This window comes from Canis lupus, chromosome 4 (genome assembly GCF_048164855.1).
Source record: "Canis lupus baileyi chromosome 4, mCanLup2.hap1, whole genome shotgun sequence".
Taxonomy (NCBI): domain Eukaryota; kingdom Metazoa; phylum Chordata; class Mammalia; order Carnivora; family Canidae; genus Canis; species Canis lupus.
In genome coordinates, this window is record NC_132841.1 from 2,842,941 (window position 1) to 2,860,419 (window position 17,479).

The 17,479-nt window shown below is 38.8% G+C and overlaps 2 long non-coding RNA genes across 6 annotated transcripts in view; one reads left to right on the forward strand and one right to left on the reverse strand.

Annotated features, from left to right (window-relative positions):
* The window catches only part of LOC140631732 (uncharacterized), a 138,900-nt gene that overhangs the window by 71,270 nt on the left and 50,151 nt on the right, over positions 1–17,479 (reverse strand). The window contains exon 1 of one of the 5 annotated variants that reach the window (XR_012029257.1): positions 6,858–7,998. The exons of 2 other annotated variants lie outside the window; for them this stretch is intronic. This is a non-coding gene — a long non-coding RNA (uncharacterized lncRNA). Of the gene's footprint in view, positions 1–6,857; positions 7,999–17,479 lie in introns of those variants that run through there. 2 more of the 5 variants (XR_012029258.1, XR_012029259.1) reach the window with 2 other exon arrangements.
* On the forward strand, positions 6,745–11,786 carry LOC140631731 (uncharacterized). Its single transcript, XR_012029256.1, has 4 exons — positions 6,745–7,052; positions 7,201–7,519; positions 8,917–8,948; positions 11,016–11,786. It is a non-coding gene; the product is annotated as an uncharacterized lncRNA (long non-coding RNA).

A 17,479-nucleotide genomic window follows, 5' to 3' on the forward strand; every position in this document is an offset into this window, starting at 1 on the left:
ATATAAAATCCCTCGAGAAATGTGATGTCTGCACATATTTTCAAAATAGAAATTATTGAATTGAATTGCTCTGTACAACCTGGGATTTGGATGCATTTTACCCAGCCTGTGAAGTTCTACAAAGGTATAGACCATACCATAATGTAGCATCTTTCGAAGAATTACAGTTTAGAGTAAGAGGGAAAATTCTGGATTCAGATATATCATAGGATGGAATTCTACTCCATTTTCTGCTATCTCTGGGATCTTTGGCAAGTTATTTATAATTGTATACCTCACTTCACATTATTCTTTACAGTGAGTTGTCTTGAGGACTGAGATAACGCATGTAAAGTAGTTAATAATTAGTGAAGTTACTAATTACTGGCTAGTTTATAGTCATTACTATTTAACTGATTAGTACTTTAAATGTTTCTCCAAAATTTTACCAAAAATTTTGATGTTTTTTTTTCTTTTTGCTTTATATGATTTAATCAATGTATGATGCATTAGCTTGGTTCATATATTGAGAAGAGCTTATTGCTGTAACAGGGCTAGGCTTTGAAAGTAAAAACATGGAAGGGACACCTGACAGATAGACAAATTAGAATAAAATAAAAAGAAGAGGACAGAAGCTGAAATGTGCATTTTGTTCACACTGTGATAAGTGCGGCAGGATTTAAAAATACTGTTATGAAGCTTGCAGGTATCTACCTGTGCAATCTTTAGGCACTCTGCGAGGACTGCAGGGTCATCAGAGTGAATAAGATATGATGTCTGTCTTTTGGGAGTCCACAGCTCCTAATTTGCTTCCTACCACTGTTCTAATTCTTTAGTCCACTTCTATAGAGCGCATGGGAAGGTCGTATGCCTAACATAAGGTGGGTCAAATGAAGGTTAGAATGAGCAAAGTTAAATAAAAGTGTTTACCAAGTTTATGGATCACGTACATTTTAGCCAGACAGGGTACAAAAGAGGGAGGAAGTGAATTATTTTTTAGACAAGAACATTTGTGAAGTTATCTGAATGGAAACCACAGATGAAATTACTCAGAAACACACAAAGCAACTTGCTTCTATTTACGGCCAGAAACAATTGTGTTCACAGTTTGGTCTCTCTGAACATTTGCTGAATTATATAAATGAGACAGCTGCAATGCACTGGCCTCCCAGACAATGGATACAGAGAAGGTGGGCCGGGATAGAGACAATCAGTGCAGTTAAAGGAAGGTTAAAAATTTGTGTCCAAATAAAGGGAGCAAGAAGCTTTTGCCTAAAAATAGTGGGAACCTCCTATTAGTATCTATGCCTACCATGTAATTTCTAGAATATATCCTATAATCAAAGTCAAAGGAGAATTCAGAACTGGGAAAGACTCAAGTAATGAGAGACTAGAAACATCTAAGAAATATGAAAGCAGTCGAAATATAAATAGCGAGAGCACCAGGGATGCATTACACTGTTGTGCTAGAGATCATAAAGTCTCTTCGTTTTAACACCTGCTCCCAAATCACACCGGATTCACTCCAGTCCCTCCTTTATACTGCTGCTAACAGTGCTTCCTTCCTTTTTGTATTGCCTGGTTCTGTGCATTTCTGTGAAAAGCGAATAGGTCATCCTTTAGGTCTAGGAAAAGCATTCAAATGATAGTGTTCAATGGTTTAAAACCAAATGATCTTGCAAATCTAGAGTCTTGGCTAATAAAAAGATATTTTGAACATGATCATCAATAAAAATATGGGTAGGCATATACCTTGTTTGCAAAAGTATATATGGACCAGACATAACAAAATTCTTAAGAATAAATCCCATGCAGTTCCTGGGTGGCTCAGTTGGTTAAGCATCCAACTCTTGATTTCAGCTCAGGTCTTGATCTCAGGGTCATGCTGGGCATGGAACTACTTAGAAAAGGAAGAAAGGAAGGAAGGAAGAAATCTCATGAAAGAAATCCCATGCATATCATGCTATTCTATCTCCAGTGTATGCAGGGTAGCACTCAATAATCTTTGGTGAATCTATTTTAAATGCCGAGAAAACAAGGAATGAAAATACTTCTGGATATTTATAGCCCCCCCCCTTCTTTTTTAAAAAATCAATATCCAGTAGACAAAAGTTTAGGGAGATTTTCTACAAATTTCTTAAAGCAAGAATTTATCATCATTGATATTTTCATTGAATTATGTAGTAACAGATTTGGAATGATAGGATTTAGGACTCTCTGCCTAATCTTGACTAAGTCACTTAACTCTTTACAATATATTATTTATATACTAAATAGAAATAATTTTTATATGCAGGTTGCAGCTTTGCTATGAGGATAGAATAAGCTCTTATTGTAAGAATGTTCACAAGTTGGAAAGTACATCATTAGAAAGAAGGTGGAAAGAAAAGAGACAAAGCTTTTAGTCATTCTTTCAGTATTTATTTTTGAAAACTATGTTGCACAATATTCTTGAACCTGGTAGATACAACAATGAACAAAATAAGTCAAAATCTCTACTTACATGAAGCTTAGATTCCACTGGAGGGAAGGGACAAGAAACAAATAAGAAAAAAAAAAAGCATAGGATGTCAGATGGTGTCAAGATTTCTGGTAAAAAAAATGAAAAAATGATAAAGGGAATAAGGAACATGGAGTTCAAGGAGGGTTACAAGTTTAAATTGGATGAAGAAGGACCACGGGACCTCTGGGTGGTACATTAAGATGGTGAGGTTTGACTAAAGATGTAAAAAAGCAAAAGAATGAGTTGTGCTATCTGATGGAAGAAAATCCCAGGCAAAGAAAGTAAGAGATATGTCTTGATTTGGGAGCACACCTTCTGCATTCAGTAGGGGCAAGAAGGCAGGGTTGCTGCAGCCACAGGAGCAAGGAAATCACAGTGATATTAGGGAGATTGTAGAAATCCTTGGAAGCTCCCAGAAAATTTTGCATGTCCTCTCCCTGAGATGAATACCAGTAAAGGGTATTAAGAGAGCAGATATGGTCTGTGTTACTTTTGGAAAGATCTCTCTATTGCATGGACAGATTGAAATGGGATTAGGATGGAATTAGGGAGATCATTTAGGAACTATTGCAAAAATCTACACCAGAAATGGTGGTGGTCTGGATCAGGCTGGCTATGTTATAGGTAGGTAGTGACAAACTCTTAGACTCTAGATATGTTCAAAATACAGAGCCAAGAGTGTTTCCTGTTAGGTCTTCAAAAAGAGATAAGGGTCAGAGATAGCACCAAGACTTGGGACAGAAAAACTGGAAGAAAGAGTTGCCATATACTGAAAGGGATAAGACTATGAAAGAGTTAGGTTTAGGAGTGTGGATTTGTATATATAATTCTAAAGGACTATAAAGTATCTGGAAGCGATACTGAGCAAACAGCTGGAAATATGTGTCAGGAGCTCAGGGGAGGGACAGACTAGAGGTGTACGGAGACATCAGTTAATAGAATGTATTTTAAAGCATTGAGACTGGATGTGGTCACCATGTGAGAGCGGATAAAGGAAAACAATCAGAAACCCAAGGACTGAACACTGTGCTGTTTGAACATTTAGAACAGCTGAGGAGAAATCTGCAAAGCCAGATCAGTAGGAGAAAAATCAGGAGAGTATGATGTCCTGCAAGCATGTGAAAAGAGTCTTTTGATGGGGGGTCAATGAGTACTGCTTAGCTATATCATATCCTGATAAATCAAGTATGGTGAAAGGGGGAAATTGACCATTGGATTAACATCATGGAAAATCTGGTGACCATGGAAAGAGCCGTTTGATGGAGAGAGAAAGGAGGAAAATCAGTTGGCCTGTAATGAAGAAAGGAGAAGAGTTGGGGAAACCAACCATCACAACCCTCTAGCCCTTTCATGGGGTCTGGCTTCAGGGATGGGATGGAAGACAACACAAATGGTGAGACAGAGAAACTGAAGGGACGCCATGAAAGGCTATTTTTCCCTTTGCTTCTTTTCCTGCTTCTATTCTTGCTAGGACCTGCACCCTCACCTTACACATGCCTTAATTTATGGCCTCCTTATAAAGGTCAAGGAGTTATTGATTTCTTTGGAGTCTGATGGCACAATAGATAATACCTAAGGAGTGACTGGACGGGGTCATCATAAATGTTCTCCAGGACAACTGAGTCTAAACACCTGATGCCAAGACCCCCAGCTCCAGGGCATAAGTGACTTATAGAGAACACCTGAATACCTGTTTGACCAGTTATTGGATGCATCAGACCACAGTGGTCTATCAAAACCCCAAGCCCCCAAGCAAAGACAAGACTTATATTCCTTTTCCTTTCCAACTCTCCCAGATGCTCCTTCTGTACCTGCACTTGATCTACACCTTCAATAAACTCTGCCCTCACCTTTTACTGGCTCATGTTGGATTTCCATCCTATGTGAAGCCAAGGAGCCTCTTGGCTGATCTTGAGGGGGCCCCTCTGGATCCTCAGACCCAGCCCACCAGCATCAATGGGAAGGGATTGTGGCATTTTGGGTTTGTTTATTTTTAATGAAAGATACTGCAGTATGTTCTTATATTAATAGCAGTGAAAAAAAAAAAGAAAAAGAAAATAAAATAGCAGTGATCCAGCAGGCAAAGAAATGTAATAATTCATAGAGACAAGACGATGAATAGCTGAAGCCATGACCTTGAGTAGGGTATGCATTACAGTTTAAAAGTGCAATAATTGGCTCTAGATAGGGACAAAGACCTTCACTACAGACACAAGAGGTTTGGCATAGGATACAAATCATAGGTGTAGTCAGATGACCAAGCATCAGAAAGTGTGCTTTTGGTTGTTTTCTGTGAAGTAAGGACCTCAATGCTCTTGCTGTGCTTCAGGCACTATTCAAAGAGCTGTATCTTTATGTTTCTTTAGTGCTCTTAACAACCCTGGGAGGTGAGTATTATTATTCTCAGTTTGTACATAAGTAGGACCAAGGGACCTCTGGGTGGTGCAGTCAGTTGAGCAGCTGACTCTTGGTTTCTGCTTGGATCCTGATCTCAGGATCTTGAGATTAAGCCGTGCTTTGTGCTCTTAACTCAGCAAGGATTCTGCTAAGGTTTCTCTCTTTCCCTCTCCCTCTGCCCCTCCCCATGATCACTCACTCTCCCCCTCTCTAAAATAAATATATCTTGGGGAAAAAAAACAACAAAAAAAGAAAACTAAGAGATGTGAAGTGACTTGCCCGAGGGCACACAGCTAGTCAATGCAGCTAACTAGAGGAGAGTGATGTGGATGGAGGAGAAAGTGTAAGGGGAGAGCCCCTATGAGGTTAGAGATTGTGAAATTAAGGGGGTGAGTGTAATTTTCTGATACCTGGAGAAAACTGAATTCAGTCATGGACTGACCACTTGCTATAGGTTTCACCCTGGGTAGAAACCTTAATTTCTGTTTCTTTATTCGTCAAACCACAGATAAGAAGTAAAAGTACCAACGTATGTTAACTAAGCGGGTGCTCCATTAATACGACCTTTTCTCTTATTTTTATTATTAGTGGCAAAGTTTCTTGCCTGTAGCTTCCACTCAGACTACCCTGCCCTTGCCAGTGATGGCTTGTGACTGTTTACTGGCCAAAAGCCAATAAAGCTTGCTTACCTTTTTCCATTGGCACATATGTCAGGAGCAGGGTTTAGCTTTCATGACTTTACTACAAATACATCAGTAAGAGCTTTTGGTTCCCTTCTGCATTTCATAGTAAATTAGTGTTCAGGCCCCCAGTGGATCAAGAGCCACAGAATTGGGACTAGATCCTTTCACATTAAGCCTGTGAAGGGGGCTAACTTATAATTTTAAGGGATTTTTAACTCCTGGTTCCAGCACTTGGTAGAAACCCTTTGCATGAAGGATATTCCCCAGACCCACAGGATTTGGCTCTCTGCCTCTCCACCTCATACAAGAAGCTCTTGCTCAGAGCTAACTTATTCACATTCTGGTTGAGTCTCCAAGCCTTCCTGAGAAGTGTGCGCTGTTAGAGTGCACATGTTTGGGTTTGGAAGCAGTGCAACAATGCTGGCTTCATTAATAACAGGAAGCACAGAGCCAGGAACCAAGTTTGTTATAAAAACGATAACAGCCAGAAAGAAATCCAACACCATTGAGTAACATTTTGGCAACTCTTAAACTGATATTTGGGAAAATAGTATCTGTATTAGGCAAATGAAAAATAAAATTAGATATGAGGAAAAGCAAAAAAAAAAATTTTTTTTCTTTAACCTCAGTGGCTCATTTGGAATAGAAGTAGTTAACTTATTCAACTTGACATTTAAACCTTCTGTATATAATCAAGGGTTAATTTATTAAATTATTTGTAGAACTATGGAGCCATCTATCATTTGTCAGTGAAGTTATCTAGACTTTGGCATTAGTCACCTCAATTCAGAACGCACCCCGTATTGTACACCTGAAAATAATATATGTTAACTAACCAAAATTAAAATAAAAACCAAAAAACACCTCATCCCTTATTATTAATTCTTTCACACATACTATCAAACTATTCAACTATTGATTATGAAGACATACTTTGTGTGAAACATTGATGAACAATTAAAGTGTATGGTATGTATCACTTAATTCCCTATGTTGTAGTAAAAATAACATTAACACAGGTGTAAAAGTAATGATATTTTAAAACTCATTTCTTGGGGTGCCTGGGGGGCTTAATTGGTTAAACATCCGACTCTTGGTTTCGGCTCAGGTCATGATCTCAGGATCATGAGATAGAGCCCCACGTGGAGTTCCATGTGCAGCACAGAATGCACTTGAGAGTCTCTCCCTCCCCCTCCCCCTTCCCTCTCCTTCTGCTTGTGCTCTCTCTGAGAGATAAATAAAATCTTTTAAAAACCCCACAAAAACAAGCAGACAAACACAAACTCATGTCTTACCAAATAGCATAGTAGTCAAGAGTGGGAAATGCGGGGGCAAACCTCCTGAGTTGGAAACCCAGCTCTGATACATCACTTACATGCTCCGTGACTTTGAGAAGATTACTTCACGGATCTGTAGCTCAGTTTTTCAAACTATAATATGAGAAAAATAATGGCTCCTACTTCATAGAAACACTATGAGGATGAAAAGAGGTAATACATTAAAGCAATGAAATGCTCCCTACCCAGAATAAGTGCTCAGTAAGCATTAGATGGTTGTTCAAAATAGTTTCTGTTGTTATTTGTTATTGTTATTTGTTACCATGGTTACTATTATTATTATTTGTTTATGCATCTCCAGGAACTGATTCTGATACTTTGAGGACAGAAACAGATGTGGCAGAGAATTTTGGTGGTGGAAAGGTGCTGATGAGACCAGCCAGATCACACGGTGCTCCTAGCACTCCAGCATGCTGACTTTTGCTGGAGTGATACATCAGGACTTATAGCCAAATTGTCTCTTGGGGGCAAACCATCACTGATGGGGCAGCAAGTCTGTCCTTGGGGTGCTCTTTTTGGGCCTTGCTTCTCTGCCTCAGAGCATTCTATAGAATAAGTGTACAGTGGGCTGTGGGATGGGTGACTCTAAAGGCCACCAGAGAGATTATAGACAGTCGGAGGTAAGCTTTTACCCAAGAAAAATATTATTTTGTGGTGCTTGTGGGAAAAGATAGAATCACAACATTATCAATAATATCAGATTAATTTTAAAAACATAACTATATTGTAAAATATAGATAGAGGAATGAATTAAACATATATTTGTACATTTTAAAAAACAAATACAATGGCAACTCATGTAAATGCCCCTCAGGGCAAAAAATAGAACACAGCACCCCAGCAGTGCCTCTCACCACTGTGAGCCCTGCCCAATCACAGCACCATCACTTAAGGCATAGCCTTATCCTCATCTTGGTCATAATCATTTCATATTTTTTTTCTGAATGGTTTTACCAATTAGGTATGCATTTCTGATCAGTATAGATCAGGATTACCTATTTTTGAACTGTTAATGAATAACTCATACCATTTGTTTTGTTTTGCTTCTTGATACTTTTTTCAACATTATGTTTGTTTGTGTCAGAGTTGGTTAGTTGGTTGGTTGGTTGGTTGGTTGGTTGGTTGGCTAGTTGTGGGAATTTTTTTTTTTTTAGGAAAAGGGATAAAGTGTTCAAACCTGATGGAAAACTTATTATATATGCAGCTTGGTGCATATGAGATTTCCTCTAGTATATACACATAGGAATGGAGCTGGTATGCCACAGTAATTGCAAGTAGTTTTCCAGAATGAATTTATCAAATACCAATAAATGTTGCATCATAGTTTCATTGGTCCACATCTTCAAGAGTGTGATCTGTTTTAGACTTTGTAATTTTACATGATCTGTTGAGATACTTATGGTATATTTTTGTAGTTTTAATGAGTATCTCTTAATCATTAAGTTAACTATTTTGATTCCTTGTTTGGTGAAATGTCTACCCAATTAATTTGCCTACTGAATCTTTGTTGTATTGTGTTATCTGACCTTTTTTTTTTAATGATTTTTTTTTTAAGAGTTCATTGTGTGGTTTGGAAACTAGTTCACTATCTGTGTTGTAAATATCACCTTGCATTCAGAAGCTCATCTTTGTGCTCTATTAAATGCTATCCTCTGATGAAGAGAAGCTGTTAAATTTAATGGGGTTGATTTTATCAATCCATTATTTTATGGTTTGTTCTTTTTATGTCTTGTCCTATATAAGAAATCCACAATGTCATAAAAGCATTTCCAGGATTAACTTCTAAAAGATTTATAAGTTTGGATTTAGCATTTTCACTTTGTGCTGGTAGTTTTTCAAAATGTATTATGAACAACTTCAATTATAGAACAAAACTGAAATTACAATGAATGCCTGTATGCCTTCAATTTAGATTCTAGATTAACGTAGTATTATATTTTTGATCAAGTGAGTATCCATCCAACTATTTACCTTTGTATAATTTATTAACCATTCTCTTTCTTTATACATTTCAAAGTGAACTGCAGAGAGCCAAAGACCTCCATACAGGTAATCAGCACGCATATTATTAACTAGTGTTCAATACTTATTTACAGTTTTTTCTTTAGTTGTGAAATTTACTTAAATGAAATGAACCAATCTGAGATATACATTGACTTTTAAAAACCATATACATCTCTGAAAGGCAAACTATTATGAACATATAAAATATTACCACAAACTCATAAAGTATCCTCATGCTTTTTCCAGTTACTCCCTGACCTACACTTTCAAAAAGAAAATTACTATTCTGCTATTTTTCATTATAGACTAGTTTTGCCTGTCCTAGAGCTTCATGTAAATGGAATGAAACAATGTGATTGTGTATGATTCAGCAAATCTTTTTTGAGGTTCATCTACATTGTTGTGTTCACCATAGTCCATCCCTTCATATTGCTGACTAGCATTCTGCCTGGTGCCTTTGCCTCAGTTTACTATTTCTGGTACCATTAATCATTTTGCATAGATTTAAATCAGATGTGGTATCATTTTCCTAATGCTTAAGGAAACCACGTTTCTTGTAGGACAGGACTGCTGGTCAGGCTTCTTTCATTCAACTTTATTTCACTTTCCTGGTTTGAAAGATATACTTTCTGGTTATAGAATCGTAGTATGATTTTTTTTTAATTTTTCAAAGATTCTATCCTTTTCTGAGTTTCATAGTTTCTTATAGGGATTCTCATTGTCACCTTTGTTCCTCTGTACAGGATAGGATATTGGAAATATCTTATTTTCCTCTTCATATTTTAAGATTTTTTTTCTTTTCTTTTTTTTTTTAAATTTTTTTATTTATTTATGATAGTCACAGAGAGAGAGAGAGAGAGAGAGGCAGAGACACAGGCAGAGGGAGAAGCAGGCTCCATGCACCGGGAGCCCGACGTGGGATTCGATCCCGGGTCTCCAGGATCGTGCCCTGGGCCAAAGGCAGGCGCCAAACCGCTGCGCCACCCAGGGATCCCCCCAGATTTTTTTTCTTTATCATGTGTTTTGAACAGTAGATTACGTTGTTTGATCTCATTTTCTTTATATTTCTCTTCCTGGCTTTGTCTCTCTGAGCTTTTTGCATATGTGGGTTTATAGTTTTCATCAAATTGGCATAAGTTAGCCACGATTTCTTCAACTATCTCTCAACCTCTATCTATCCTCTGGAACTCCAATTATATGCATACATTCCTTGTAGTCTTACCACATATCATAGTCTCCAGTTTCTTTTGTTCCTCGATACTATATTCTGTATCATTTTTCTGACCCTTCTTCCATTTCATTGCTTTTCCTGTCAGCAGATTCTATTCAGCTGTTAGTCCTTCCACTGAGTATTGAATTTCAGGTTGTTTTACATTCTTAATTTCTAGAAGTATTCCTTTTTCAAATATACTTAGTTATTTTTTCAAGTTCTCTCTCTAGCAAATACATTCAAGCTTTCATTTTTCCTTCCATATGTAATAACCTAGTTGTTGCATAATCAATTATAAGTCCAATATCTCAAGTCTTTATGAGTCTAGATATTCTTTTTTATTATTTCTACAGGTTTCCTTCTTAACTTGATTTTTCCTTTTTTTTTTTTTTTTTTTTTTTTTTTTACTTTTTTCTCCATATTGTTCTTTTAAAATGTATGGGTAGATTTTTATTAACTCTAGGGCGCCAGATTATTCCTTTGTAGTAGATATGGATTTCCTTCTGTTAGGCTTTTGGAGGCATTACTAGTCTAGAACTACTTAAAGCAAGTTCCTATGTCAGGTTCCCTGGACCACAGAGAGGGAGTGTGTAAGGACGATGTAAGTTCATGTCACAACTGGATCTGTGTCACTAAGGAGGGCATTTGATGGGGTGAGCACTGGGTATTATAGTGTATGTTGGCAAATTGAATTTATTTATTTATTCATTTATTTATTTATTTATTGGCAAATTGAATTTAAATTAAAAAAATTTTTTAATAACTGGATCTGTGGTACAACAGTCAGGATGACATTTTTCCCTCTCCTTGTTTTACTCTGCTCACATAGAATCAAGGTATAGTAAATGGCATTGATACCCTGGCCACACTGTGTCATAACCCATCATTTCTGTTCATGACAGTGACATCTGACTTCAAGTAAGAGATTCCTCTGGCCATGGAAGAGTGCTGGTATATTTTGTGGATAGCCTGGATATGCTGAGGACATGACAACTGGCAACTCTGATAACAACCCTCAATCAATGATGAATGGAAGTTGGTGGAAAATACTGGTTTCCTTGTCCCTCTGAGGAGCGATCTGCACTGTGTCCCCATGCTGCCCAGGGAAACTGAGCCAAGTTGTTCTGAGCATTAATCAGTTGCTTTACATAACTTAATATTGACCCTCTTCCCTTCATGGGCTCATACCCTCAGTCTCTGGAATCACTTCCTGTCAGTTTGGTTTCCTAAGAAACAAACCCTGAAGTTCTGAGATTTTATATACAGAAGGCTTACTGGAGAGTACTTTCTCCATATGTGAACACAGATCAAGCAGGATTGGGCAGAGAGAAAAGCTGAAGCTAACACCTGAGGCCCTTGGTGACACAGGGAGGGAGCTCCAAGGTTAGAAAGGCCTTCAGACATTTCCCTCACTGAGACATAGATGGTAGGCCTAGGCCTGCATATCCTCTGCATGGACTACTCATTAAATGTGGGCTGCTGCCAGGGAGGGGATGACCTCCCATGAGGAGCTCTCTTCAGCTGAGTATAGATCCTGAAGAGGAACTCACCTGAGAGCCAGCTTCAGCCCACACTCATAGGTATATTGGATTGAGTATGTCATTCTTGAAGGGGGGGTATAAACTGCATAGTACAGCATCTACTATAGTTGCCAATAAACTACTTGCATCAAATCTGACTCTGAAGTCATCTTCTGTGGAAACTCAACCAAGGTGCAGAGCAACCATTTTCCTGCTGCCCCTGTGCTGAGTAAGGTATTGGTGTATATCTAATTCATCTCAACTATGAGAGTTGCCTTTCAGGATCTCTATTTGACACCTCTCTTTAAGCGGACAGCCCATGGGCCCACTGTCTTTTTTTTTTTTTTTTTTTTTTTGAGATCCACAGAAAACCTCGGGACTAAAGGACCTGTCTGTGGTCATCCGGTGTCGTGGTTTTTATCCTCCTTCATTTTCTCTTAGATGTTGGCCGGGGGGGGGTGGGGGGTGGGAAGATATTGGCCAAGGAATGCATTATTTTCTTACCAGCACTTTGATATTTCCAAGGAGATTTTAGGCATTTTCCCTTTTTTTTTTTTAATTGGAGTTCAATTTGCCAACATATAGCATATCACCCAGTGCTCATCCCATCAAGTGCCCCCTTCAGTGCCCGTCACCCAGTCACCCCCAACCCTCCGCCCACCTCCCTTTCCACTACCCCTTGTTCATTTCCCAGAGTTAGAAATCTCTCATGTTCTGTCACCCTCACGGATATTTTCAGTCATTTTATCCACTTTCCCCTTTATTCCTTTTCACTAATTTTTATATTCCCCAAATGAATGAGACCATATAATGTTTGTCCTTCTCTGACTGACTTATTTCACTCAGCGTAATACCCTCCAGTTCCATCCACGTCGAAGCAAATGGTGGGTATTTGTCATTTCTAATAGCTGAGGAATATTCCATTGTATACATAAACCACATCTTCTTTATCCATTCATCTTTCGATGGACACCGAGGCTCCTTCCACAGTTTGGCTATTGTGGACTTTGCTGCTAGAAACATCGGGGTGCAGGTGTCCCGGCGTTTCACTGCATCTGTATCTTTGGGATAAATCCCCAACAGTGCAATGGCTGGGTCGTAGGGCAGGTCTGTTTTTAACTCTTTGAGGAACCTCCACACAGTTTTCCAGAGTGGCTGCACCAGTTCACATTCCCACCAACAGTACAAAGGGTTCCCCTTTCTCCCATCCTCTCTGACATTTGTTGTTTCCTGCCTTGTTAATTTTCCCCATTCTCACTGGCGTGAGGTGGTATCTCATTGTGGTTTTGATGTGTATTTCCCTGATGGCAAGTGATGCAGAGCATTTTCTCATGTTCTTGTTGGCCATGTCTATGTCTTCCTCTGTGAGATTTCTGTTCATGTCTTTTGCCCGTTTCAGGATTGAATTGTTTGTTTCTTTGCTGCTGAGTTTAATAAGTTCTTTATAGATCTTGGCTACTAGCCCTTTATCTGATATGTCATTTGCAAATATCTTCTCCCATTCTGTAGGTTGTCTTTTAGTTTTGTTGACTGTTTCTTTTGCTGTGCAGAAGCTTTTTATCATCTTGATGAAGTCCCAATAGTTCATTTTTGTTTTTGTTTCCTTTTTTTTTTTTTTTTTTTTTTATGATAGCCACAGAGAGAGAGAGAGATAGGGGCAGAGACACAGGCAGAGGGAGAAGCAGGCTCCATGCTCTGGGAGCCCGACGTGGGACTCGATCCCGGGTCTCCAGGATCGCCCTGGGCCAAAGGCAGGCGCCAAACCACTGCGCCACCCAGGGATCCCTGTTTCCTTTGCCTTCATACATGTATCTTGCAAGAAGTTACTGTGGCTGAGTTCAAAAAGGGTGTTGCCTGTGTTCTCCTCTAGGATTTTGGTGGATTCTTGTCTCACATTTAGATCTTTCATCCATTTTGAGTTTATCTTTGTGTATGGTGTAAGAGAATGGTCTAGTTTCATTCTTCTGCACGTGGCTGTCCAATTTTCCCAGCACCATTTATTGAAGAGACTGTCCTTTTTCCAGTGGATAGTCTTTCCTGCTTTGTCAAATATTAGCTGACCATAGAGTTGAGGGCCCATTTATGGATTCTCTATTCTGTTCCGTTGATCTATGTGTCTGTTTCTGTGCCAGTACCACACTGTCTTGATGACCACAGCTTTGGAGTACAACCTGAAATCTGGCATTGTGGTGCCCCCAGATATGGTTTTCTTTTTTAAAATTCCCCTGGCTATTCGGGGTCTTTTCTGATTCCACACAAATCTTAAGATGATTTTTTCCAACTCTCTGAAGAAAATCCATGGTATTTTGATAGGGATTGCATTAAACGTGTATATTGCCCTGGGTAGCATTGACATTTTCACAATATTAATTCTGCCAATCCATGAGCATGGAATATTTTTCCATCTCTTTGTGTCTCCCTCAATGTCTTTCAGAAATGTTCTGCAGTTTTTAGGGTATAGATCCTTTACTTCTTTGGTTAGGTTTATTCCTAGGTATCTTATGCTTTTGGGTGCAATTGTAAATGGGATTGACTCGTTAATTTCTCTTTCTTCAGTCTCACTGTTAGTGTATAGAAATGCCACTGATTTCTGGGCATTGATTTTGTATCCTGCCACATTGCCAAATTGCTGTATGGGTTCTAGCAATCTTGGGGTGGAGTCTTTTGGGTTTTCTATGTACAGTATCATGTCATCTGTAAAGAGGGAGAGTTCGACTTCTTCTTTGCCAATTTGAATAAATTTTAGGCATTTTCATTGAAGACTTGATCTGAATACCCCCATTTGGCATTACTGGGAATAAGAATCTCTGATAAAAAAAAATTCTAAATGAAGGATGTCCAGCAGTCAGTCAACAGTAAGATGGGGCCATCTGGTCTTGGAAAATGTTGCACACTATTCAGTTCATTGTAAAGCAGAGCTTTACCCACTTTAAAAAAAAGTTTTAAAATATACCATCTTAGTGCCATCACTTTCCCCTTTATTCCTTTTCTTGACATTTGCAAATGTTTCTTTGAACATTTTCTTGACTCAGTGTCACAGAAAGGTATGATCTCTACCCTTATCTTCTTATACCACCAGGAAAAAAATGTTTAGATGTCTGAGGATAGGACCCATAGGACTGTATGTAGGGATCAAGTATCTCTTTGTAGGAGTTCCTGGAAGAGTTTAGAATGTATGGCCTATGCATATTCTGCATGCATATTCTGCATAGCTGATGCCTCAGAAACAATGCTCTGGGCTTGAAACTGGACAAGTGAGTATAACTCAGGATATCGACATATGCTGATCCCTTTTTTTTAAGATATTAAAATATATTTAGAAGAAGATAACAAAAAGTCACACAGCCAATTTTACTATCAGCTCTACTATAAATTTAAAGTGCTATTTACTGGGGCAGCTGGTGGCCCAGTTAGCTGAGTATCCAAGTCTTGGTTTCAGTTCAGTTATGATCTCAGGGTCCTGGGATCGAGCTCTGCCTCGGGCTCCCTGCTCAGCAGGGGTCTGCTTCTCCGTCTCCCTCTGCCCATCGCCCCCACTCATGCTACTCTCCCTCTCTCTCTCAAATAAATAAATAAAATATTTTAAAAAGAGTGCTACCTATTATGTTGTGTAGTGATACCTGTTTTGCAAGCATTCCCCCATTTTATGACTTCTGGCAGAACTTTGAACTGTTGTCTTGTGCCTCCCAGCATTCCTCATCAAGGACTACTTCAGTGTAGCACAAACAACTCCGATACAAATCCACTGTGTCATGATATTTAAGAAATCTATCAAGATTTGAATAAATGAATAAAATTCCATGAAGATAACTTCAAAAATACTGGAAGAGAAGGTATGAAATAATAAGAATTAGGAAGAGATTTGGGGTGGCAGATTACCTAGTCCCCTTTTATTCTTTTTTGCTTTAGATTTTATAAACAAAGCAGATCTGAAAATAAACCTAAATGGTGTAAGATCAAATTTGTGACTTGTTCATTTCTTTTTCTGTTTCTGTGATTTTAGTAAGTTATTTGCCTTAATAAAGCTTTAGGAAAAAAATTTTTCAGGCAATAGAATTCTTGGTGGACTGAGTGTGAAGTTCATATTCTATGAAGAAATCCAGTTCATGATGAATTTTTCAAGGGGGTTCCTATGACTATAACATTAAAACTTTTATTGTGATGTTATATGTAAAGCAAGTATTCCCCTCTCTCACTGAGTCATGTAATCATATTCATAAAAGCCTTGCCTTTGAGTGCTAACCATGTACTAGGTGTGCACCAGCAATCCAGACACTCATCCTCAGAGTTTCTCACCAGCACATGTAGGCCTGCACTTGATGGGGGTGCCCAGGGCTACAAGAGTTGAGAAATAGAAGGAAATGACAAAAACATTTTCACATTGATGCTCTCAGCTGCCACTACCCTTGATTCAAAAACTGTCTGTCAGAGTAGGTGAGTTTCTCTAAGAGGCACTTTCCAGACACACACTCGATTTTGCCTGACCTTTCAAAGCTCCACAGCCAACTTGCCTCTTATGGCCAAAATTTCCTTGTCCCCGGGCACTGGGGTGGCTCAGTTGGTTAAGCATCTGCTTCTGGCACAGGTTGTGATCTCAGGGTCCTGGGATTCAGCCCCACATCAGGCTCCAATTTCAGCAAGGAGTCTGCTTCTCCCTCTTCCTCTCTCTACCTCTCCCTGCTTGTGCACTCTCACTCTTTCTCTTTCTCTCAAATAAATAAATAAAATAGTTTTTTAAAAAAACCTCCTTGTCGCAGGACCTACCTCATCTGATGGCACTCAGATGGTATATCTTCTTGTTCAGGGGTGAGAGTACAGCCCACCTGATCCTCTCTCAGTGTGCATGCCCCTCACTCCCAGCATTATCCTAACTGTGTCACTATCCCGTCGTATGGGCCTCACTTCTCAGGACACATTTTAGGACCTTCCTGAACATTCTCACCTTGACCCATACCACAACTGTGCACACCACACACCTTCAGCCAGGATATATTTATGAATATTCTCTTGAGATTTCCCCATTCTATTTTTTTTTACTTCCTCATTCTAATTTGAACTGGGCTCAGGAAGCACACCGTCACTCCCTTACAGAAAAGAGAAAATGCTCCAGCACTGCCAGTTGGCTGACACTCTCACTCCCACAAATGTTCCCCAAATTCTCTAGTCTTTGGTCATCATAGGCCTACTGAGATGGAAGGCTGGAGGTCATAGTAAACCCTAGAGAGGCTCCTAGGTTCCTGCTTAGCTTTATCTTTAGAATGAAAGGGGATTCATTGATCACCTATTGTTCTCTGCCTTTCACCTTTTGCTGAAACTCCAAGATAATAGGAAAAATGCCCTTTAACAATCATGCATAGTAAGAATTATTATTCCATTTTATCCCCATGAAAACAAAAGCTCAAAAGGTGAAATAATAATCCAAGGCCACTTGATGATCAGTAACACAGATCGTTTCCACTTCAAAGAACTTCAGACCTCCAATCCCATTAAATTTCAGTCTGAACAGGCTGGACACACATCAACAATCCATGAATAAACATTTGTTGAAATTTTGCATTATCTTTGTTCTAAGTAGACATGACACTACTCATAATTTACTTCTCCAAGCGTTTTTCTAATCTGCATTTGGGTTTGATCTTTTAATGAATTTCTATTTATTTATTTGTTTATTTATTTATTTATTTATTTATTTATTTATTTATGAGAGAGACAGTGAATGTGTGTGCATGTGTATGAGTTGGGGAAGGGGCAGAGAGAGAGAGGAAGGGAGAATGTCAAGCAGACTCTGTGCTGAGCACAGAGCCCCATGCAGATCTGGCTTGATCTCATGACTCTGAGATTATGAA